Source organism: Haematobia irritans, chromosome 3 (assembly GCF_050003625.1).
Source record: "Haematobia irritans isolate KBUSLIRL chromosome 3, ASM5000362v1, whole genome shotgun sequence".
Taxonomy (NCBI): domain Eukaryota; kingdom Metazoa; phylum Arthropoda; class Insecta; order Diptera; family Muscidae; genus Haematobia; species Haematobia irritans.
The window spans coordinates 133,052,425-133,079,764 of NC_134399.1; the positions used below are offsets into that span (position 1 = coordinate 133,052,425).

At 31.3% G+C, this 27,340-nt stretch overlaps 1 long non-coding RNA gene across 1 annotated transcript in view; it reads left to right on the forward strand.

Moving 5' to 3' along the window:
• The window catches only part of LOC142228772 (uncharacterized), a 212,051-nt gene that overhangs the window by 102,397 nt on the left and 82,314 nt on the right, over positions 1-27,340 (forward strand). The gene's annotated exons all lie outside the window — the stretch shown is intronic.

Sequence of the window (27,340 nt, forward strand, 5' to 3'; positions counted from 1 at the left end):
ATTTAACAAGGAAAATGTTGGTATTTTGACCATTTTTGTCGAAATCAGAAAAACATATATGGGAGCTATATCTACATCTGAACCGATTTCAATCAAATTTGGCACGCATAGCAACAATGCTAATTCTACTCCCTGTGCAAAATTTCAACTAAATCGGAGTTAAAAATTGGCCTCTGTGGTAATATGAGTGTAAATCGGGCGAAAGCTATATACGGGAGCTATATCTAAATCTGAACCGATTTCAACCAAATTTGGCTCGCATAGCAACAATGCTAATTCTACTCCCTGTGCAAAATTTCAACTAAATCGGAGTAAAAAATTGGCCTCGGTGGTCATGTGAGTGTAAATCGGGCGAAAGCTGTATATGGGAGCTATATCTAAATCTGGACCGATTTCAACCAAATTTGGCACGCATAGCTACAATGCTAATTCTACTCCCTGTGCAAAATTTCAACCAAATTGGGGTAAAACTCTGGCTTCTGGGACCGTATTAGTCCATATCGGGCGAAAGATATATATGGGAGTTATATCTAAATCTGAACCGATTTCAATAAAATTTGGCACACTTGACTATAGTACTAATTGTTCTTCTTTTGCAAAATTTTAAGCAAATTAGGGTAAAACTCTGGCTTCTGGGGCCATATAAGTCCATATCGGGCGAAATATATATATGGGAGCTATATCGACTCAAGACCCCACCCTGAGCATTTTTGCCAAAGACACCATGTGTCTATCTCGTCTCCTTCTGGGTGTTGCAAACATATGCACTAACTTATAATACCCTGTTTCACAGTGTGGAGCAGGGTATAAATATGGGAAACATTTAAATCGGAAGCAATTTTAAGGAAACTTCGCAAAAGTTTATTTATGATTTATCGCTCGAAATATATGTATTAGAAGTTTAGGAAAATTAGAGTCATTTTTACAATTTTTCGACTAAGCAGTGGCGATTTAACAAGGAAAATGTTGGCATTTTGACCATTTTTGTCGAAATCAGAAAAACATATATATGGGAGCTATATCTAAATCTGAGCCGATTTCAACCAAATTTGGCACACATAACTATATTACTAATTGTACTCCTTGTGCAAAATTTCAAGCTAATCGGGATAAAACTCTCGCTTCTGGGTCCATATAAGTCCATATCGGGCGAAAGATATATATGGGAGCTGTATCTAAATCTGAATCGATTTCAACCAAATTTGGCACGCATAGCTACAATGCTAAGTCTACTCCCTGTGCAAAATTTCAACCAAATTGGGCCAAAACTGTGGCTTCTGGGGCCATATAAGTCCATATCGGGCGAAAAATATATATGGAAGCTATATCTAAATCTGAACCGATTTCAATCAAATTTGGCACACATGACTATACTACCAATTGTACTCCTTGTGCAAAATTTCAAGCTAATCGGGATAAAACTCTCGCTTCTGGGTCCATATAAGTGCATATCGGGCGAAAGATATATATATATATATATATATATATATATATGGGAGCTATATCCAAATCTGCATCGATTTCAACCAAATTTGGCACGCATAGCTATAATGCTAAATCTACTCCCTGTGCAAAATTTCAACAAAATTGGGCCAAAACTCTGGCTTGCGGGGCCATATAAGTCCATATGGTGCAATGCTAACCATTGCACCACGGAGCCACCGTGGTGCAATGGTTAGCATGCCCGCCTTGCATACACAAGGTCGTGGGTTCGATTCCTGCTTCGACCGAACACCAAAAAGTTTTTCAGCGGTGGATTATCCCACCTCAGTAATGCTGGTGACATTTCTGAGGGTTTCAAAGCTTCTCTAAGTGGTTTCACTGCAATGTGGAACGCCGTTCGGACTCGGCTATAAAAAGGAGGTCCCTTGTCATTGAGCTTAACATAGAATCGGGCAGCACTCAGTGATAAGAGAGAAGTTCACCAATGTGGTATCACAATGGACTGAATAGTCTAAGTGAGCCTGATACATCGGGCTGCCACCTAACCTAACCTAACCTAACCTAACCATATCGGGCGAAAAATATATATGGGAGCTATATCTAAACCTCAACCGATTTTAATCAAATTTGGCACACATGACTATACTACCAATTGTACTCCTTGTGCAAAATTTCAAGCTAATCGGGATACAAATATGGCTTCTGGGTCCATATAAGTGCATATCGGGCGAAAAATATATATGGAAGCTATATCTAAATCTGAACCGATTTCAATAAAATTTTGCACACTTGACTATACCACTAATTGGACTTCTAGTGCAAAATTTCAACCAAATTCGGCCAAAAATCTGGCTTCTGGGGCCATATAAGTCCATATCGGGCGAAAGATATATACGGGAGCTATATCTAAATCTGAACCGATTTCAATCAAATTTTACACACCTGACTATACGACAAAGTGTTACGTTTGTACAAAATTTCAAGCAAAGCGGTATAAAACTCTGGCTGCTGGGTCCATACTAGTGCATATCGGGCGAAAAATATATATAGGAGCTATATTTAAATCTGAACCGATTTCTTCCAAAATCAATAGGGTTCTATTCTGGCTCAAATTAGGAACATGTGTCAAATTTGAAGGCGATTGGACTTAAAATGCAACCTAGACTTTGATCACAAAAATGTGTTCACAGACAGACGGACGGACGGACAGACGGACATGGTTATATCGGCTCAGGGACCCACCCTGAGCATTATTGCCAAAGACACCATGTGTCTATCTCGTCTCCTTCTGGGTGTTACAAAAATATGCACGGGTTGCCCAATCCCGCCAAATAAAACGCAACCCACGTATATAACTCCCAACAAAATTGAAGGACTGCAGATGGTATCATAAATGTTCGTTCACATAATGATACGGGCTCTTATATAGTCAGCGTTAGGCTTTCCTTACGTGTTTAGTCATAATTTTAAATGGTCACAATTTATCATTTAAATAAATTTTATAAATCACCCAAAATAAATAAATAGTTAGAAAAAATAAAAAAATAAAATATTTAAATTATGACAATTTAATTATGAAAAAGTTCTTTTTAATTTCCATCATATTTAATTATGCGGAAAAGTCAATAGGCCATGGTTAGGATAACTTAACAATAGAAATACAACAAAAATACATAAACTTCAAGTAATAAAAATTCAAAAGCAACACATTTTTCGACATTGTAATCGAAGTTCAATGTAGTCAAATATTTTATGGATAATAATAGGGCATAGAATTGGATTAAACATTTACACAAGACAGTCATAATAAATTATTAATGGATTTGTATGTTCCTTAGGCAAAACAGAGAAGAAAAAAAAAAACTCACGCACTCAATTATTCTCACACACACCAAAACACACGCATTCCAATTCGTATTAAAGAACTCGATTGTATATAGAGTACATGTCAATGCGATTATGCATATGGCATAAACTCACTTGTTATAGCAAGTAACGTTAGCATTGCATAAATATTTAAGTGTCTAATACCCGTAAAATACACAAAATATAATTCTAATAACCGTATTTGTCTCATAATTTATGTTAGATTTCCTTTAAATATTAATAGACAGACCTATCCATGGCCCATCCATACAAATTTGTTGTGTAAATCCAAATGTAAAGACACAAAAGAATGTATTGCAAGTATTCCACCACACACACACACACACAAATTGCAATTCCCTATTGGCAATATAACCCGCCCCCACCTTCCCATGTATCCCACATACCCAAGCATTTCATACAACCATTCGAGATTAAAAGCCATCGCATGAATACGAGATGAAGCAAAGAATCTTCAGTTGAGAAAATTTTGTCATTTGTATAAGGGTGAGAGAGAGGGAGAATGCGGGAGAAAGAGTGAGTGAGAGATATATTAAGTGTAGCTTTGTGCATGGAATGGCCACGCAATAATATAGGTACGTGTGTGTGTGTGTGTTGGGATAATGTTAGGAGATTGAAGTTGGCTGCATGTGTGTGTTCTTGTATTCTTGCCATACAAATGTCAATTTCAGTTTCGGTATGCGTATTACCTCTATGCTCGTTCATGTGTTTGTTAACAAGTGAACAAGTTCAAGTATTCTAAGTGCTTATCTCGTGTCTTAGAACAGTGGTTAGTTTGTAAAAGGAAGCCGCTGATTAAAATGATGCTTATTGACCTGCGATTTTGTCATATAAGCATCGTCAATTATCACAATGGACTGAATAGTCTAAGTGAGCCTTAATCTTATTCGGGCTTCCACTTAAACCTATCGTCACTTACGTTACCGATGTTACCCTTGTGGCACTTCAGTTTTAAGCGTATATTACGTGACATATGCAATTAATGCTGAAGGCAATAGAAGGCATTGTTGACACTCTGGTAACACACGGAATTTCGGTCGAAATGTTATGTTTTCTATAGAAATAAAATCTTGAAACAATTTTTCAAAAAAATAAATTTTTTCCTATAGAAATCAAATTTTGACAAAATTTTCTATGGAAATAAAATTGTCACAAAATTTTCTATGGAAATAAAATTGTGACAAAATTTTCTATGAAAATAAAATTTTGAGAAAATTTTTTGTAGAAATAAAACATTGACAAACTTTTCTATAAAAATAAAATTTTGCTAAACTTTTTTTATAGAAATAAAATTTTAACAAAATTTTCATAAAAATAAAATTTTTTCTATAAAAACAAAATGACAAAATTTTCTATGGAAATAAAATGTTGACAAAATTTGCTACAGAAATAGAATCTTGGCAAAATTTTGTATTGTAATAAAATGTACCAAATTTCAACCGGATCGGATAAATTTTGCTCCTCCAAGAGCTCCGGAGGTCAAATCTGGAGATCGGCTTAAATGGGGGCTACATAAAATTATTGACCAATATGGACCAATTTTTGCATGGTTGTTAGAGACCATATACTAACACCACGTACCAAATTTCAACCGGATCGGGTGAATTTTGCTCTTCCAAGGGGCTCCGGAGGTCAAATCTGGGGATCGGTTTATATGGGGGCTACGTCTAATTATGGACCGATATGGACCAATTCCTGCATGGTTATTAGAGACCATATAGTTACACCTTGTACCAAATTTCAGCCGAATCGGATGAATTTTGCTTCTCTTAGAGGCTCCGCAAGCTAAATCTGGGGATCGGTTTATATGGGGACTATATATAATTATGGACCGATGTGGACCAATTTTTGCCTGATTATTAGAGAGCATATACTACACCATGTACCAAATTTCAACCAGATCGGATGAATTTTGCTCCTCCAAGAGGCTCCGCAAGCCAAATCTGAGCGTCGGTTTATTTGGGGGCTATACGTAAAAGTGGTCCGATATGGCCCATTGGCAATATCATCCGACCTACATCAATAACAACTACTTGTGTCAAATTTCAAGTCGTTCGGAAGTTAGCGTGATTTCAACAGACGGACGGACGGACATGCTCAGATCGACTCAGAATTTCACCACGACTCAGAATATATATACTTTATGGGGTCTTAGAGTAATATTTCGATGTGTTCCAAACGGAATGACAAAGTCAATATACCCCCCCATCCTATGGTGGAGGGTATAAAAAAATCGCTACTCGGACCATCTCTGATGCACACACCTTTGATACATATACTGATCAGAGACTACGGGTGCGTATGATTGCTATCAAGTATATTTAATTGCGTAAACGCCACCATGCACAACAGACAAATTATTTAAGGACAATTCATTGTGCTATTAAAAATTTTCCAAAAAGGGATACAATTGTCGAACATATAGTTTTCGACTAATTAGCTATTTGTCAAAAAATTCCCAAGAGTTCCTTTAGTAATCTTCAAATTCGACTAAACAATATGTGCTGGTTTAGAAAATCGGCTCATACTATTCATATTGGTCAAAATCATGCAAAAGGGTGAAGAGTTTCATGGAAAATATTTTGAAAAACAATAATGCAATTTTGAATGATTAATATTTTTTTTTGTTCTCTTGTATAGATGGTTTGGTTTCATAGCAAATCCAATCCCCTTTTATAGGCACTGTGCTATTTTGCAAAAAAAAAAAATGAGTTCCTCATGTCAATTGACAAAATTTTACTCAACTCAAATATTGATGGTTACAGCTAAATTCAGTAAATATTGTCACAATAACACCGGCTACACATACAAACACACACACACTCACACTCCCATATAAATGTCGCCACACAGAATGTTGTATGAATATGGATTTCGGTATACAAGCATTTCAAAAGAAAGCAGACATATTTCTCCGCATGATACAAACGATGGTGCAACGATTTCAAAAGTTTTCACATCTGCTCATGAATGTTCCAGCACAAAGTACGTGAATAATTTTGAAATAAGTGAAAAGTATGAAACAAACGAAAGCAGTTTCTTTAAACTTGAGCATATTTTGACAATTAAAGGATATACGCATTCATTGTGTCTGTGTGTGTGTTCGCTTTCATGCTTGTTATCATTCAAAGGAAGCAGCTTAAGGCTCCAAATCGGAATGAACTACAGCCCTCCCATTCCATTGGCATTAACGATGAAAGCCCAAAACCTTGGGAAATATCATTTTCCAACTTCATTTCACAAAAATCATGAAAGGTTTCACACACACACGCACACATTATTTTCTCATTGTTGAAATGGTGGAGCGAACACAAGTTAATGGTCATATATGACAAAGAGAATATTCTTTGCAACAACCAATGACTAAATGCTTCGTTCTCCTGTATAATTCCAAGTTAATTTTAAACAATTGTAAAACAATTAATATTACATGTGATTTTAAGATATTCTGTAAATTCGATAGCTCAGGCATTTTAACAAATGTTGGTTAGATTGTTTTAAAGAAACAAAGATTTTTTGTTTCAAAATTTCAAATGTAACGGATGAACTTTTCTCTTCCAGGAAGATCTAGAAGTTACATCTGGGGGTCAATTTTGATGGAATTAGATTTTTTAGGGGGCCGATAACTCGATGGTCGGACGGACAATACCACAACGACTGCAGACAACTACAGGTTGTTATCATTATACACAGTGTGGAACAGGGTATTATAAGTTAGTGCATATATTTGTAACAACCAGAAGGAGACTAAATTGACTCATGGTGTCTTTGGCAATAATGCTCAGGGTGGGTCCCTGAGTCGATATAACCATGTCCGTCTGTCCGTCCGTCCGTCCGCCTGTCTGTGAACACATTTTTGTGATCAAAGTCTAGCTCGCAATTTAAGTCCAATCGCCTTCAAATTTCGCACATGTTCCTAATTTGGGTCAGAATAGAACCCTATTGATTTTGGAAGAAATCGGTTCAGATTTAGATATAGCTCCCATATATATATTTCGCCCGATATGCACTAATATGGACCCAGCAGCCAGAGTTCTAAACCGATTTGCTTGAAATTTTGTACAAACATAACACTTAGCCGTATAGTTAAGTGTGAAAAATTTGATTGAAATCGATTCAGATTTAGATATAGCTCCCAAATATATCTTTCGCCCGATATGGACTAATATGGTCCTAAAAGCCAGAGTTTTTGCCCAATTTGGTTGAAATTTTGCACAGGGAGTAGATTTAGCATTATAGATATGCGTGCCAGATTTGGTTGAAATCGATTCAGATTTAGATATAGCTCCTATATAACTTTCGCCCGATATGCACTTATATGGACCCAGAAGCCAGAGTTTTATCCCGATTAGCTTGAAATTTTGCACAAGGAGTACAATTGGTAGTATAGTCATGTGTGCCAAATTTGATTGAAATCGGTTCAGATTTAGATATAGCTTCCATATATATTTTTCGCCCGATATGGACTTATGGCCCCAGAAGCTAGAGTTTTGGCCCAATTTGGTTGAAATTTTGCACTAGGAGTACAATTAGTAATATAGTCATGTGTGCCAAATTTGATTGAAATCGGTTCAGATTTAGATATAGGTCCTATATATAAGTTTTTTCTGATTTCGACAAAAATGGTCAAAATACCAACATGTTCCTTGTTAAATCGCCACTGCTTAGTCGAAAAGTTGTAAAAATGACTCTAATTTTCCTAAACTTCTAAATATATGTATTAGAAGATCGAGCGATAAATCATAAATAAACTTTTGCGAAGTTTCCTTAAAATTGCTTCAGATTTAAATGTTTGCCATATTTATACCCTGCGCCACAATGTGGAACAGGGCATTATAAGTTAGTGCATATGTTTGTAATACCCAGAAGGAGACGAGATAGACACATGGTGTCTTTGCCAATAACGCTCAGGGTGGGTCGCTGAGTCGATATAACCATGTCCGTCTGTCCGTCCGTCCGTCCGTCTGTCTGCGAACACATTTTATGATCAATGTCTAGGTCGCAATTTAAGTCCAATCGCCTTCAAATTTGGCACATGTTCCTAATTTGGGTCAGAGTAGAAACCTATGGATTTTGGAAGAAATCGGTTCAGATTTAGATATAGCTCCCATATATATCTTTCGCCCGATATGCACTAATATGGACCCAGCAGCCAGAGTTTTATACCGATTTGCTTGAAATTTTGTACAAACATAACATTTAGTCGTATAGTCAAGTGTGAAAAATTTGATTGAAATCGGTTCAGATTTAGATATAGCTCCCATATATATCTTTAGCCCGATATGGACTAATATGGTCCTAAAAGCCAGAGTTTTATCCCGATTAGCTTGAAATTTTGCACAAGGAGTACAATTGGTAGTATAGTCATGTGTGCCAAATTTGATTGAAATCGGTTCAGATTTGGATATAGCTTCCATATATATTTTTCGCCCGATATGGACTTATATGGCCCCAGAAGCCAGATTTTTGGCCCAATTTGGTTGAAATTTTGCACTAGGAGTACAATTAGTAATATAGTCATGTGTGCCCAATTTGATTGAAATCGGTTCGGATTTAGATATAGCTCCCATATACATGTTTTTCTGGTTTCGACAAAAATTGTCAAAATACCAAAATTTTCCTTGTTAAATCGCCACTGCATAGTCGAAAAGTTGTAAAAATGACTCTAATTTTCCTAAACTTCTAATACATATATATCGAGCGATAAATCATAAATAAACTTTTGCGAAGTTTCCTTAAAATTGCTTCAGATTTAAATGTTTCCCATATTTTTTTACTAAAATTGTGTTCCATCCTAGTGCATTAACCAACTTAAATTTTCAGTCTATAGATTTTGTAGAAGTCTATCAAATTCTGTCCAGATCGAGTGATATTTAAATGTAAGTATTTGGGACAAACCTACATATATAGCACCCAACACATTTGACGGATTTGATATGGTATCGAAAATTTAGATCTACAAAGTGGTGCAGGGTATAATATAGTCGGCCCCGCCCGACTTTAGACTTTCCTTACTTGTTTTTATTAATTTTTTGTGGTTATTATGAAAACAATTGCTCCTTCGAGAGAAATGTTTTATTATTTTGTGATCACTCCTAATAGTGACAATTTATTTGTGTGTAGAAATATCCCTTGACCAGTAAATGTGTGGAAGTTTTAAATATTTTAAGCTTGCACCAACAAGGGAAAGTTATTATTTCTACAAAACGGAGAAAGGACTTTGACCTAAAAGAAAATTAAATTTTTTAAAGATATTGACTTTAAAGAAAATTTTTCTTTTCTGGAGGAAATTTTCCAACAAAAGCTTATTTTTTATAAGAAAATTATAAAAAAATTCTGTTCTATTATATGTCTATAGAAAATTTTATTTCTATAGAAAATTTTGTCAAATTTTTATTTTTATAGAAAAATTTCACAAAACTTTATTTCTAAAAATAAAAATTTCTCAGAATTTTATTTAACCAAAAAATTTCTCAGAATTTGATTTCACCAAAAAATGTTGTCAAATTTTTTTCCTATAGAAAATTTTGTCAAAATTTTATTTCTATAGAAAATTTTTTTAAAATTTTATTTCTATAGAAAATTTTTTAAAAATTTTATTTCTATTATATGTTCTACATTTTTGGTCCAAATTTTATTTCTATAGATAATTTTGTGAAAATTTTATTTTTATAGAAAATTATCACAAAACTTTATTAAAAAAAATCAGAATTTTATTTCACCAAAAAATGTTATCACTATTTTATTTCTTTAGAACATTTTGTCGAAATTTTATTTCTATAGAACATTTTGTTAAATTTTATTTCAATAGAAAATTTTGCAAAATTTTATTTATTATACAACGTTTAGTCAAAATTTTATTTCTATAGAACATTTGTCAAAATTTTATTTCTATAGAACATTTTGCCAAAATTATTTTGCTATAGAAAATTTTACAAAATTTTATTTCTATAGAACATTTTGTCAAAATGTTATTTGTGTAGACAATTTTTCGAAAATTTTATTTCTATAGAAAATTTTTGTCAAATTTCACAAAACTCACAATAGAAATACAATTTTGACAAAATTTCATATAGAAATAAAGTTATGACAAAATTTTCTATAGAAATAAAATGTTTACAAAATTTTCTATACAAATTATTTCTATCGAAAATTTTATTCAAAATTTTATTTCTATAGAAAATTTTGTTCTCCAAATTTTATTTGTGTAGAGAATTTTGCAAAAATTTTATTTCCATAAAAATTTTTGTCAAAACTTTATTTGTATATATAATTTTGTCAAAATATAACATAATTTGTATAGAAAATTTTGTAAAAATTTTATTTCTATAGAAAATTTTGTCATAACTTTATTTCTATATGAAATTTTGTCAAAATTGTATTTCTATTGTGAGTTTTGTGAAAATTTGCGTCAAAATTTTATTTCTATAGAAAATTTTTTTCAAAATTTTATATTTATAAAAAAATTTTATCAAAATTGTATTTTTATAGATAACTTTGTCAAAATTGTATTTCTATAAAAAATTTTGTCAACATTTTAATTTTATAGAAAATTTTGTCATAACTTTATTTATATAGAAAATTTTGTCATAACTTTATTTCTATAGACAATTTTGTCAATTTTTTTTTTATCGTGAGTTTTGTGAAAATTTTCTTTCTATAGAAAAATTTCTTCATAATTTTATATCTAGAGAAAATTGTTTAAAAATTTTTATATTTATAGAAAAATTTTGTCAAAATTTTAATTTTATAGAAAATTTTGTCAAAATTTTATTTCTTTAAAAAATTTTGTCAACATTTTATTTTTATTGAAAATTGTATCAAAAGTTTATTTCTATAGAAAATTTTGTCATAACTTTATTTCTATAGAAAATTTTGTAAAAACTTTATTTCTGTGAGTTTTTTGAACAATTTCCTTCTATAGAAAAATTTCGTCATACTTTTATTTCTAGAGAAAATAGTTTTCAACATTTTATAGTTATAGAAAAATTTTATTTTATAGAAAATTTTGCAATATTTTATTCCTATAGAACATTTTGTCAAAATTTTAATTCTATAGAACATTTTGTCAAAATTATTTTGCTATAGAAAATTTTGTAAAAATTTTATTTCTACAGAAAATGTTGTCAACATTTTATTTCTATAGAACATTTTGTCCATATTTTATTTGTGTAGAAAATATTCCGAAAATTTTATTTCCATTAAAATTTTTGTCAAAACTTTATTTGTATAGATAATTTTGTCAAAATATAATTTGGACAGAAAATTTTGGCAAAATTTTATTTCTATAAAAAATTTTGTCAACATTTTATTTTTATAGAAAATTGTATTAAAAAATTTTCTATCGTGAGTTTTGTGAAAATTTTCATTCTATAGAAAAAATTCTTCATAATTTTATTTCTAGAGAAAGTTATTTTAAAAATTTTGTGTTTATAGAAAAAAAATTTTCAAAACTTTGTCAAAAAAATTTTGTCAACATTTTATTTTTATTGAAAATTGTATCGAAATTTTATTTCTATAGATAATTTTGTCAAAATTTTATTTCATTCTTGTGTTTTGTGAAAAATTTCCTTCTATACAGAAATTTCGTTATATTTTTTTTTTGCCAAAATTTTTGTTTTCGAAATGTTACATTTATAGAAAAATGTTGTCAAAATTTTATTTGTTATAGAAAATTTTGTCAAAATTGTATTTCTATAGAAAATTTTATCACAATTTTAGTTCTGTAGAAAATTTTATGAAAATTTTATTTCTATAGAAAATTTTGTAAAAATTTTGTCAAAATTTTATTCTATAGAAAATTTTATTCCTATATAAAATTTTATTTTTATAGCAAATTTTATCAAAATTATAATTATAGAAAATTTTTTCAAAATTTTATTTCTATAGAAAATGTTGTCAAAATTTTATTTCCATCGAAAATTTTGTTAAAATTTTATTTTTATAGAAAATTTTACGAACATTTTGTTAAAATTTTATTTCCATCGAAGATTTTATCAAGCTTTTATTATCATAGAAAATTTTGCCTAAAAAATATTTTCATTAGAAAAATTTTAAAAATTTCATTCCTATAGAAAATGTTATTTCTATAGAAAATTTTGTCAACAATTTATTTCTCTAAAAAATTTTATTACTATACAACATTTTGACAAAATTTTATTCCTATAGGAAATTTTGTCAAAATTTTATTTCTATAAAGAATTTTGTCAAAATTTTTTGTTATAAAAAATGTTGTCTATATTTTATATCTATAGAGAATTTTGTCAAAATTTTATTTCTATAGAAACTTTTGTCCAAATTTAACATAATTTGCATAGAAAAATTTTTTTTCTACAATTTTTGGTAGAATACTACCGCGGGTGATATAAATGTGATATCACAAACAAACATATTATAAAATAATTTCCTCATTGATAATGATATTTGACGTTCATTGTGTCCTCTACGCACACATTAATTAACATTTTTATTGCCAAAACGAGTGTTCGTATATCCATCCCATGAGTGTACATAATTCCGTCACTAAACAAAAATCATTAAAAAAACAACTCAGAACATGGTATCTGTAACAAAATATTATGATGTCTGGTTCCATCATCGAATGGATGAAACTAGTTTGAAATTCACTTTGTAAGAGAGGCGAAGAGAAAGATAGTAGAGCAATTCATTTGTACAGATATCCTGTCAAGTGAACTCAAAGCTCAAAGGAATGCCAAAGAGGCTAAGCAATGAAAGAAATCAACAGAACCCCTCCCCACCAAACTGACAGAGGAACATAAGTAGACTATTTCAAATGAAAACATATTCACAGCCACAGACACTTGAAAGATATGAAAAATGATCCAAAAGCCACACATACATATATACAAATAATCTATGGATGTCCTTTAGAACTACTGAAATGTTCAAAGACTCATCCACACTCGCAGCTGTATACATGCACTCACCCACATCCCAAAGAGAACCTTCACACATATACTCATCCATAGTGGCACTAGACACTTGTAGACCGATATATTTATAGTTAAATATATGAGTTACAAAGAGAAAGCGAGTGACAGAGAGGAAGAACGAATGTGTTTGTGCGTTTGTGGTTGCGTTTGTATATACTCAGGCCCATCTAAATAATATGAACGAACATACAAATAAATTTACTATCAATAAAGCCAACAATACGGAGGCTGATGAGGATAATGGCGGTGTTCGAGGAAACATGATGACGATAGTGATGTCTCAGCTAGAGGTGGAGATGAATTTGCTAAAGGCACAGTGGTTATTTGAATACAAATTATTCTTTACATATTTTATTTGCTCACATTATAAATGATGTGTCTACACAAAATTCCGGCTTAAGATCGGTTGGGCCGAATCTTAAATACCTACCACCATCAATCAAATAATTGTTTCCTTTGGAAACTCTTCGTCGTAGCGGATTACTTGAAAATGTATAAAATTTTAGCTGGATTTGATGACAGATACACTGCCAAGCAAATATATGGACACAGAACATGGACCGTACAATCTATAGCTATAGCAAATTCACACCATATTCGCCACACCAATTAACGGACCTGTAATACCTCTAGACTTTAAATTTTACGCAACTCATGATATGTCTATTTTTATGTCTAGAAACCACAGAATTCAAATCGCGCTATATTGAAGCTACATCACACCACGATTTACCATAGAAATAAAATATTTACAAAATTTTCTATAGAAAACAAGTAAGAAAAGTCTAAAGTCGGACGGGGCCGACTATATTATACCCTGCACCACTTTGTAGAATGTGTTGGGGCTATATATAAGGGTTTGTCCCAAATACATACATTTAAATATCACTCGATCTGGACAGAATTTGATAGACTTCTACAAAATCTATAGACTCAAAATTTAAGTCGGCTAATGCACTAGGGTGGAACACAATGTTAGTAAAAAACCAGTAAGGAAAGTCTAAAGTCGGGCGGGGCCGACTATATTATACCCTGCACCACTTTGTAGATCTAAATTTTCGATACCATATCACATCCGTCAAATGTGTTGGGGGCTATATATAAAGGTTTGTCCCAAATACATGCATTTAAATATCACTCGATCTGGAAGAATTTGATAGACTTCTACAAAATCTATAGACTCAAAATTTAAGTCGCCTAATGCACCAGGGTGGAACACAATGTTAGTAAAAAAATATGGGAAACGTTTAAATCTGAAGCAATTTTAAGGAAACTTCGAAAAAGTTTATTTATGATTTATCACTCGATATATATGCATTAGAAATTTAGGAAAATTAGAGTCATTTTTACAACTTTTCGACTAAGCAGTGGTGATTTTACAAGGAAAATGTTGATATTTTGACCATTTTTGTCGAAATCAGAAGAACATATATATGGGAGCTATATCTAAATCTGAACCGATTTCAACCAAATTTGGCACGCATAGCTACAATGCTAATTCTACTCCCTGTGCAAAATTTCAACTAAATCGGAGTTAAAAATTGGCCTCTGTGGTCATATGAGTGTAAATCGGGCGAAAGCTTTTTATGGGAGATATATCCAAATCTGAACGGATTTCAAGCAAATTTGGCACGCATAGTTACAACGCTAATTCTACTCCCTATGCAAAATTTCAACTAAATCGGAGCAAAAAATTGGCCTCTGTGGGCAAATGAGTGTAAATCGGGCGAAAGCTATATATGGGAGCTATATCTAAATCTGAACCGATTTTGCTGATATTTGGCAAGTTTTTCGAGACTCATAAAATATTCAGATGTACGGAATTTGAGGAAGATCGGTTGATATACACGCCAATTGTGACCAGATCGGCGAAAAATATATATGGCAGCTATATCTAAATCTGAACCGATTTTTTCCAAAATCAATAGGGATCGTCTTTGAGCCGAAACAGGACCCTATACTAAATTTTAGGACAATCGGACTAAATCTGCGAGCTGTACTTTGCACACAAAAATACATCAACAGACAGACAGACAGACGGACAGACAGACGGACAGACAGACAGACGGACATCGCTAAATCGACTCAGAATTTAATTCTAAGCCGATCCGTATACTAAAAGGTTGGTCTATGATTACTCCTTCTTGGCGTTACATACAAATGCACAAACTTATTATACCCTGTACCACAGTAGTGGTGAAGGGTATAACAATTTTGTCACGATTTTCCATAGAAATACAATTTTGACAAAATTTTCTATAGAAATAAAATTTTCACAAAATCTTCTATAGAAATAAAATTTACACAAAATTTTCTGCAAAAATAAAATTTAGACAAATTTTTCTATACAAATAAAATTTTGACAAAATTTTCTATATAAATGAAATTTTGACAAAATTTTCGATAGAAATAAACTTAAAAAAATGTTTCAGTAGAAATAAAATTGTGACAAAATTATCTATAGAAATAAAATTTTTCGACAGCAATAAACTTTTTCAACAGAAATAACATTTTCTAGAGAAAATAAATTTTGACAAAAGTTTCTATAGAAATTACATTTTCACAATTTTTTTATACCCTCCACCATAGGAAGGGGGTATATTAACTTTGTCATTCCGTTTGTAACTCATCGACATATTGCTCTAAGACCCCATAAAGTATATATATTCTGGGTCGCGGTGAAATTCTGAGTGGATCTGAGCATGTCCGTCCGTCCGTCTGTTGAAATCACGTTAACTTCCGAACGAAACAAGCTACCGACTTGAAACTAGGCACAAGGAGTTGTTATTGATGTAGGTCGGATGGTATTGCAAATGGGTCATATCGGTACTCTTTTACGTATAGCCCCCATATAAACGGACCCCCAAATTTGGCTTGCCGATCCTCAAAGAAAAGTAAATTTCATCCGATCCGGCTGAAATTTGGTATATGGTGTTAGTATATGGTCTCTAACAACCATGCAAAAATTGGTCCACATCGGTCCATAATTATATATAGCCCCCACATAAACCGATCCCCCGATTTAGCTTGCAGAGTCTCTTGGAAAACCAAAATTTATCTGATTCAGTTGATAATTCGTACGAGGTGTTAATACATGGCCTCAAACACACATGCAAAAATTGGTCGAAATCGGTCCATAATTATATATTGCCCACCATATAAACAGATCCCCAGATTTGACCTCCGGAGCACCTTGGACGAAAAAAATTCTTCCCATTCGGTTGAAATTTGGTACGTGATGTTAGTATATGGTATCCAACAACCATGCAGGAATTGGTTCCTATCAGCCCATAAATATATATATAGCTCCCATATAAACCGATCGCTAGATTTGACCTCCGGGCCTTTTGGAGAAGCAAAATTCATCCGATCTGGTTGAAAGTTGGTACGTGGTGGTAGTATATGATATTTAACAACCATGCCAAAAGTGGTTCATATCAGTCCATAATCATTTATAGCCCCATATAAACCGATCCCGACTTAGTTTTGGAGCCTCTTGGAGGAGCAAATTTCATCCGAGTGAGTTGAAATTTGTGGATGACAGTCTTTCGTAGAAGTTTCTACGCAATCCATGGTGGACGGTACATAAGATTCGGCCTGGCCGAACTTACGCCCGTATATACTTGTTTAGAATTATTTTTCATAGTTTCGGCTATGAGTCGAATAAAAAACACAAGATTGATGTTTTTCTATTATTTTTATTTCCAATATTTCGGTTGACTTCGTCAAAACCGTTTTCAAGGATTTATTCTAGTGTGCACAGCTTCACACTCTGTTTTACACTGTGCATATTCGCCACCTATTTACTTAAAAATATTGTGTTGACAAAATTTTTTATAGAAATAAAATTTTGACAAAATTTTCTATAGAAATAACATTTTGACAAAATTTTCTATAGAAATAAAATGTTGACAATTTTTTCTATAGAAATAAAAAAATAACAAAATTTTCTATAATAATAAATTTCTTACCCAAAATTTTTTCTATAGAAATCAAATTTTAACAAAATTTTCTATAGAAATAAAATTTTGAAACACAAAATTTTCAACAGAAATAAAATTTTGACAAAATTTTCTATAGTAATAAAATTTGTACTAAATTCTCTATGGAAATAAAATTTTGAGAAAATTTTTTCTATAAATAAAATTTTGACAAAAATTTCTATAGAAATAAATTTATGAAAAAAAATTTATAATGAAAAAAAATTGACAAAATTCTCTATGGAAATAAAATTTTGACAACAATTTTCTATAGAAATAAAATTTTGACAAAAAATTTCTATAGAAATAAAATTTTGACAAACATTTTCTATAGAAATAAAATTTTGACAAAATTTTTGTTGAGAAATAAAATTTGACATAATTTTCTATACAAGTTTTAACACCATTTCCTATTTGTACAAAATTTTCTATGGAACTAAAATTTTGACAACATTTTCTATTAAAATAAATTGTTTTTGTTTTTGAGTTTAGCTTAAAACCATTCATTGATTAAACTGCAAGAGCAGCTTAACCAACAGGGGAAAATAATGTTTGTCAAATTTTCTTGGGCAAAGCCCTATAGACTGCAAGATGGTTGGATGGACGCTCGTTTCGGAATTACCACATTCCTCATCAGCATCCTCTACTTGCAACAAAACTATCAATCAATTATCAGAATAAATTCAGGCAGTTCATTAAACCCAACAATGAACCACACTTGAACCTTCCGAAAAAATGTTTTGTTGATAGCCGGCTTATGCCGAAATAAATTCAAAACAAAGGTTAAGCTACACTTGTAGTTTAGTCAATGTATGGTTTCAAGCTGCAATAAAAAACAACAACAATGCTTAAAGAACAAAACCAACAATAACAAAACAAAAAGAATAAAATTTTGACAATATTTTCGATAAAAATAAAATGTTGACAAAATTTTCGATAAAAATAAAATGTTGACAAAATTTTCTATAAAAATAAAATTTTGACACGATTATCCATAAAATTAAATTTTGACAAAATTTTCTATAGAAAAAATTTTTGACAAAATTTTCTATAGAAATAAAATTGTGACAAAATTTTCTGTAGAAATAAAATGTAGAACAAAAGTTCAACAGAAATAAAGTTTTAACAAAATTTTCTATACAAAACAATTGTGACAATATTTTCTATAGACATAAAATTTAAACAAAATTTTCTAGAGGAACAAAATGTTGACATACTTTTTTATAGAAAGAAAATTTTGACAAAATTTTCTTAGAAATATAATTTTGCCAAAATTTGTTTCTGGAAATAAAATTTAAATTAATTTAAAAATTTTCTTTAGAAATAAAACTTTGACAACATATTCTATAGAAATAAATTTTCGAGATATAAAATTTTGACAATTTTTTTATAGAAATAAAATTTTGACAATTTTTTATAGAAATAAAATTTTGACAATTTTTTTATAGAAATAAAATTTTGACAAAATTTACTATAGAAATAAATGTTTGACAAATTTTTCGATAAAAATAAAATGTTGACAAAATTTTCTATAAAAATAAAATTTTGACACGATTATCCATAGAATTAAATTTTGACAAAATTTTCTATTGAAAGAATTTGGATAAAATTTTCTATAGAAATAAAATTATGGCAAAATTTTCTATAGAAATAAAATTTAGAACAAAAGTTCAACAGAAATAAAGTTTTAACAAAATTTTCTATACAAAACAATTGTGACAATATTTTCTATAGAAACAAAATTTCAACAAAATTTTCTAGAGGAACAAAATGTTGTCTTTTCTATAGAAATAAAATTGTGATAAAATTTTCTATAGAAATATAATTTTGCCAAAATTTGTTTCTGGAAATAAAATTTAAACTAACTTAAGAATTTTCTTTAGAAATAAAACTTTGACAACATATTCTATAGAAATAAATTTTTGTGATATAAAATTTTGACACTTTTTTTATAGAAATAAAATTTTGAAAATTTTTTTATAGAAATAAATTTTTGACAATTTTTTTATAGAAATAAAATTTTTAAAATTTTCTATAGAAATAAAATGTTAACAAAATTTTTGATAAAAATAAAATGTTGCCAAATTTTCTATAAAAATAAAATTTTGACACGATTATCCATAGAATTAAATTTTGACAAAATTTTCTATAGAAATAAAATTGTGAAAAATTTTTCTATAGAAAACAAATGTAGAACAAAAGTTCAACAAAAATAAAGTTTTAACAAAACTTTCCATACAAAACAATTGTGACAATATTTTCTATAGAAAAAAATTTCAACAAAATCTTCTAGAGGAACAAAATTTTGACATAATTTTCTATAGGAGTAAAATTTTGACAAAATTTTCTATAGAAATATAATTTTGCCAAAATTTGTTTCTGGAAATAAAATTTAAACTAAATTTTTAATAAAAATAATAACCTTTTGACAACATTTTCTATAGAGACAAAATTTTCTATAGAAATAAAATGTTGACAAAATATTCTATAGAAATAAAATGTTAACAAATTTTTCTATAGAAATAAAATTTTGACAAAAATTTCTATAGAAATAAATTTTTGAAAAAAATTTCTATAGAAATAAATTTTTGAAAAAAATGTAATGAAATAAAATTTCGACAATATTCTCTATAGAAATAAAATTTTGAAAAAAAATATAGAAATAAAATTTTGACAAAAACATTTTATAGAAATAAAATTTTGACGAAAACATTTTATGGAAATAAAATTTTGACAAAATTTTCTATAGAAATAAAATTTTGACAAAATTTTCTGTAGAAATAAAATTTTGACAAAATTTTCTATAGAAATAAAATTTTAACAAAATTTTTAATAAAATAAAATGATGACACAATTTTCTTTAAAAATAAAATTTGGACAAAATTTTCTATAGAAATAGAATTTTGACAAAATTTTCTATAGAAATAAAATTTTGACAACATTTCGTTAGAAATAGCATTTTAACAAAATTTTCTTTAGAAATAAAATTTTGACAAAATTTTCTAAAGAAATAAAACTTTGACAACATTTTCTGTATTAAAACAATTTGTAGAAATTAATTTGTTCGAGCCACCGTGCCCATAAATATTGTTAGTGGAGCCAGTCGTTTACTTGTAGCTCAACAAAATGAAAACTGGTGGTAATGCCAGCAAATGAAAGCTTCAAGGGAAGCAAAAAACAAAAAAAAAAAAACAAAACTTAGACCCAAAATAAGCAACAGACAACTAAACTGGCAACTTGTATGCGTGGCATGTTCTGGCTGGCTGTTTGCCTGCCTGCCTGCTTGCACTCTTAAGGATTCATGTTCAAGATGTAGAGGAGCCATTGCCAAATGCTTGGCACTAAAAAGGAAACACAGCATAAGCAACAACAAGGACACACCAAGGAAGAAAAAAAACCGAAAGACAGACAAACAGACGGACTGATACACAGACCGATAAACAGCAAGAAAGTTAAACCCTAGGCTAGCAACAACCCAAAAAACTTAGCTTGTTCAACAAATGTTTGTATGTACGAATGAACGAACGTAAATGTAAATGGCAAAAAGGCACCATGACATATTTATTACATTTTCATTCATTCAGCTTCATGCCAGGCCATACGTCCGACCCTTGGTTTCGATTCTCTTGCCGCCGCCGCCACTTTCCATTCTCTCCCATTCGCTTTTATCCAAAGGAATAGTTCAAGTACGCGACGGCCATAGGTAATGGTTGGAGGTGGTGATGTTGCTGCTGCTACTGCTACCACTGCCGCTGCTGTTATGGCATAAGCATGCAAACAGGATATGGAAATGTTTATAAATGTATTTCTATGTTTGCTTAAATAAACTCCAAGTTTTCTTGCAGTTGTTGTTGTTGTTTTTTTTTTTGTATTCTTCACATTTTCCTCTTCCTTATGCTCACCCTCTCAATATTTGGTTTCCTACTTATTATGAAATGGCATGGGGCAAAGGACATTGCCTTTAATATTTACACAATTCCAATAAGATTTCACATTGTTCAGACGTGACTTGCTGTAGTGTAAGTTTGCCTATGTTTGTGTAGGTGTCTTTGCGATTGTAGATGTGGGTGACCTTAGAGCCACTTCCGCTTAACGGAAGTTAACTAAATTGTTGTAATAAACAAGCAAAGGGGTACGAGTGATGAAATGGAATGATTTTTTTTTTAATAACTAAAAAGTGAGTATCCTTATAAGAGAAGGGGGTTAGATAAATGCATAGGTGATAGGGTAGGCAAACATATGATTACCACCTTAAATCGAGCTGACCCGTTTGTATTTTATTTTTATTTCTTGAACCCCTCTGTGGAACAGGAATATGCTTCAACCATCCAGAATGAGACGAGATAGATACATGGTGTCCTTGGCTATATTGCCCATATATATATATAAAGGGTGATTCTTTTGAGGTTAGGATTTTCATGCATTAGTATTTGACAGATCACGTGGGATTTCAGACATGGTGTCAAAGAGAAAGATGCTCAGTATGCTTTGACATTTCATCATGAATAGACTTACTAACGAGCCACAACGTCGAATTTTCAGTGAATGGGCCCTAGAAAAGTTGGCAGAAAATCCGCTTTTTTATCGACAAATTTTGTTCAGCGATGAGGCTCATTTCTGGTTGAATGGCTACGTAAATAAGCAAAATTGCCGCATTTGGAGTGAAGAGCAACCAGAAGCCGTTCAAGAACTGCCCATGCATCCCGAAAAATGCACTGTTTGGTGTGGTTTGTACGCTGGTGGAATCATTGGACCGTATTTTTTCAAAGATGCTGTTGGACGCAACGTTACGGTGAATGGCGATCGCTATCGTTCGATGCTAACAAACTTTTTGTTGCCAAAAATGGAAGAACTGAACTTGGTTGACATGTGGTTTCAACAAGATGGCGCTACATGCCACACAGCTCGCGATTCTATGGCCATTTTGAGGGAAAACTTCGGAGAACAATTCATCTCAAGAAATGGACCGGTAAGTTGGCCACCAAGATCATGCGATTTGACGCCTTTAGACTATTTTTTGTGGGGCTACGTCAAGTCTAAAGTCTACAGAAATAAGCCAGCAACTATTCCAGCTTTGGAAGACAACATTTCCGAAGAAATTCGGGCTATTCCGGCCGAAATGCTCGAAAAAGTTGCCCAAAATTGGACTTTCCGAATGGACCACCTAAGACGCAGCCGCGGTCAACATTTAAATGAAATTATCTTCAAAAAGTAAATGTCATGGACCAATCTAACGTTTCAAATAAAGAACCGATGAGATTTTGCAAATTTTATGCGTTTTTTTTAAAAAAAAGTTATCAAGCTCTTAACAAATCACCCTTTATATATATATATATATATATATATATATATATATATATATATATATATATATATATATATATATATATATATATATATATATATATATATATATATATATATATATATATATATATATATATATATATCTATATATATATATATATATATATATATATATATATATATATTATATATATATATATATATATATATATATATATATATATATATATATATATATATATATATATATATATATATATATATATATATATATATATATATATATATATATATATATATATATATATATATATATATATATATATACTAGCGTAACCCGGCCCGCTTCGCTGCGCCTTCCGAAGCGTATTTGGAGGAACATTTTGCATTAACTTAGTCAACTATATCCTTCGTGCTGAAAACAAATTCGAAAAGATTTCAATTCTTTTAAACAAATCGGACTACTTGATTTTTCGTTTATAGGTACAAATACGGCGGGAGAGGGTGTACCCTTTCCTCCAATTTTTTTTAATAATGTTCTGTATTCAAGTAGTTGGACAATCTTCTATATTTCTTGTGAATTTTAAGTGGAGTTTGTCAAGGAAAGGTATCCTTCTCCTCAACATATCTGAAATTTAAGCACTATATTATAATAACATACACAGAATTACTGTTTCCCATCCAATAAATCGGAAAAAGCAAAAGTAGTAACATATTTTACCACATTAACATTTGCTAAAATGTTGGAAAATGATGCACCCTCTACGTTGGCTGCCAATTTCATGTAAATTTAAGTTCTTTACTAAAAAGAAGTCTGGCAGAAGCCTCTACAAAAATCATAAAATTATGTACCGAGTTCCCATTTACGGACAACCCTCTACTTTCAACTTAAGAAAAAAAAAACGGACAAAAGGGAACCCTCTCTTTACTAAAAAGAAGACTAAAAAGACGTCTGGCAGAAGCCTGTGCAAAATCATAAAATTATGTACCGAGTTCCCATTTACGGACAACCCTCTACTTTCAATTTAAGAAAAAAAACGGACAAAAGGGAACCCTCTCCCCACCTTCGCTCCACTCCGACCTGATATCGGACTATCATGTACCCTATATTAATTTCGCAACTACTCAATGGTCCGTATAAATTCTATCGAAGTAAATCGACAAAGTTTATTTCAATTTTCCCCTTCCCTAACCAGATATCGAAAAATCATATACTAATTTAAAAATTATGTATAAATTTAATCACCTCCTGCCACGTCCCTGTAAATTTCAAGTAGATCGGAGATGTTTAAATTGTGCTCTATTGTTTTAAAGGGACGGCACTTTCCCCGATACAATATCGACACCCCTAACCTTCCCTGAAAATTCTTGAAACTTTTTTTCAAGTGTGGGGCAAGGAAGGTTGCCTCTTCGTTCATAACCTTCCCCCACTGCTTTCGTAAATTTCAAGAAAACTTAAATTTTTTTTGTAGTTTTAGAGGAGGACCTCCTCCCCGACCAAATGTCGAAAAGCGTATCTTTTGTAAACGTCCCAGAAAATGTCAATCAAATTATAAGCCTAAAGGGTCGGCCTCTCTTCCGTCCAAATATCACAAAATCAGGTATCAACTATTACGGTTGACGGAGGTTACGATCTCTCCCCAGTCCTCTGTAAATTTCAAGTTACTCGGTAAAGTTTAATTGTTTCTCTGTATGTACTTAAGAGAAGCGGATGTCTCCCTATGCCCTTTTATTTTTATTAAAAAATCAGGAACCTGATATAAATTTCGTAACCCATGTTTTCTGTAAAATTTCAGTCGGGGAGTTTAGTTTTGTTTGAACTTTCAAAAAAAAAAAAAAAACAAAATTGGGCAAAGGGGTGGTCCCCCTCCCCGACCAAATATCGAAAAATAATGTAGCGGATATTTGTCTACATGCCAACCCCAACATTCAATGAAAATTTCAAGCAAATCGCATAATTTTGTTCCAAGTTTCAAAAAGTAGGGCAAGGGGGAGGTCCCCCTCCCCATCCACATATGAAATCATCGGGTACCCCATATTAATTCCATAACCACACCACATGTTCTCTGTAAATCTCAGATAATTTAGAGAATTTTAGTTTTTTCACTGTACTTTAAAAAAAGTCGAACAAAGGAGAGGCCTCCCTCCGCCACCAAATATCGAAATAGAAAGTAGCGGATCTTTCTCTAGATGCCAACCCCAATCTTCAACGAAAATTTCAACCAAATCGGTCAACTTTGGTCCAATTTTCAAAAAGTCAGACAAAGGGGAGGTCCCCCCTCCCACTCTCCAACAACCAAGCAAAAATTGGTACACATCGGTCCATAATTATATATAGCCCCCATATAAACGGGACCCCATATTTGGCTTACGGGGCCTCAAAAAGAAGCAAATTTCATCCGATCCGGTTGAAATTTGGTACATGGTGTTGGTATATGGTCTCCAACAACCTTGCAAAAACTGGTCCACATATATATAGCTCTCATATAAACCGATCCCCAGATTTGGCTTGCAGACCCTCTAAGAGAAGCAAATTTCATCCGATCCGCTGAAATTTGGTACAGGGTGTTGGTATATGGTCTCTAACAACCGTGCCAGAATTGGTTCATAATTATATATAGCCCCCATATAAACCGATCCCCATATTTGACCTCCGCAGCCTCTTGGCGGAGCAAAATTTATCCGATCCGGTTGAATTTTGATACATTTCGCTAGTGTATGGCCGATAACAACCATGGAAAAATTGGTCCGTATCGATCTATATTATATATAGCCCCCAAATAAACCGATTCCCAATCACAGAATAATCCCGATTGCCACTCGAGCCAAAAATAATCTACCAAAATTTTATTGCCATAGAAAATTTTGTCAAAATTTTATTTCTATAGAAAATTTTGTCAACATTTTATGTCTTTAGGAAATTTTGTCAAAATTGTATTTCTATAGAAAATTTTTTCAAAGTTATATTTCTATAGAAAATTTTGTCCAAATTTTATTTCTATAGAAAATTTTGTCAACATTTTATGTCTTTAGGAAATTTTGTCAAAATGTAATTTCTATAGAAAATTTTGTCAAAATTTTATTTTTTATTTATACAGAAAAAAGTTTAGAAAATATTCTATAGAAATAAACTTGTGAGAAAAGTTCCTATAGAAATATATATAGCCCCCAAATAAATATATATAGCCCCCAAATAAACCGATTCCCAATCACAGAATAATCACGATTGCCACTCGAGCCAAAAATAATCTACCCAAATTTTATTGCCATAGCAAATGTTGTCAACATTTTATATTTCTATAGAAAGTTTTGTCAACATTTTATGTCTTTAGGAAATTTTGTCAAAATTGTATTTCTATAGAAAATTTTGTCCAAATTTTATTTCTATAGAAAATTTTGTCCAAATTTTATTTCTATAGAAAATTTTGTCAACATTTTATATCTTTAGGAAATTTTATCAAAATCTTATTTTGTATTTATAAAGAAAAAAGTTAAGAAAATATTCTATAAAAATTAACTTTTGAGAAAAGTTCCTATAGAAATAGAAATTTTAGAAAAATTTCTACAGAAATAAATTTTTAATAAATTGTTTTTATAGAAATAAAATGTTGACAAATTTTTTCAATAGAAATAAATGATTGACAATTTCTTTTTAACCTTCGTGTTAGGTCATAGTATAAAAGTTCTCTGGTGAGTAAGTTCTCTTTTTTTTTAGAAGTGGTAACTTTTACTTTTTGGCGAAATCTAACGTCGTTAAAACATTTCGAAATCTTCACATCCAAGTGTTATTTATACCGATTTTTGGTTGAAAAAACAAAAATTCAAATTACCCATTAAAAATATGAAACAAGTATATACAGCACTAAGTTCGGCCGGGCCGAAGCTTATGTACCCTCCACCATGGATTGCGCAGAAACTTCTACTGAAGCAACGTAATATATACCACATAGTCGTGGTATATATTAAACTACAAAAGGGCCGATAAAATACGTATATAATTAAGTTTAAAGTTTCTATAGAAATAAAATTTTGACAAAATAAAATTTTGGCAACATTTTCGATAGAAGTAAAATTTTGACAAAATTTTTTATAGAAATAAAATTTGGAAAAATTTTCTATAGAAATAAAATTTTGACAAAATTTCTATAGAAATAACATTTTGACAATGTTTTCTATAAAAATAAAATTTGGTAGATTATTTTTGGCTCGTGTGGCAACCATGATTATGAACCGATATGGACCAATTTTTGTGTGATTGGGGATCGGCTATATATAACTATAGACCGATATGGACCAATTTTGGCATGGTTATTAGCGGCCTTATACTAACAAATTTCAAACGAATCGGATGAATTTTGCTCCTATATATAATTATGGACCAATATGGACCAATTCTTGCACGGCTGTTAGAGACCATATACTAAAACCACGTACCAAATTTCAACCGGATCGGATGAATTTTACTCCTCTAAGAGGCTCCGGAGATCAAATCTGGGGATCGGCTTATATGGGGGCTATATATAATTATGGACCGATATGGACCAATTTCGGCATGGTTGTTAGAGACAAGATACTAACACCACGTACCAAATTTCAGCCGGATCGGATGAAATTTGGTTCTCTTAGAGGCAACGCAAGCCAAATCGGGGAATAGGTTTATATGGGGGCTATATGTAATTATAGACCGTTATCAACCAATTTTTGCATGGTTGTTAGATACCATATACTAACACCATGTACCAAATGTCAGCCGGATCAGATGAAATTTGG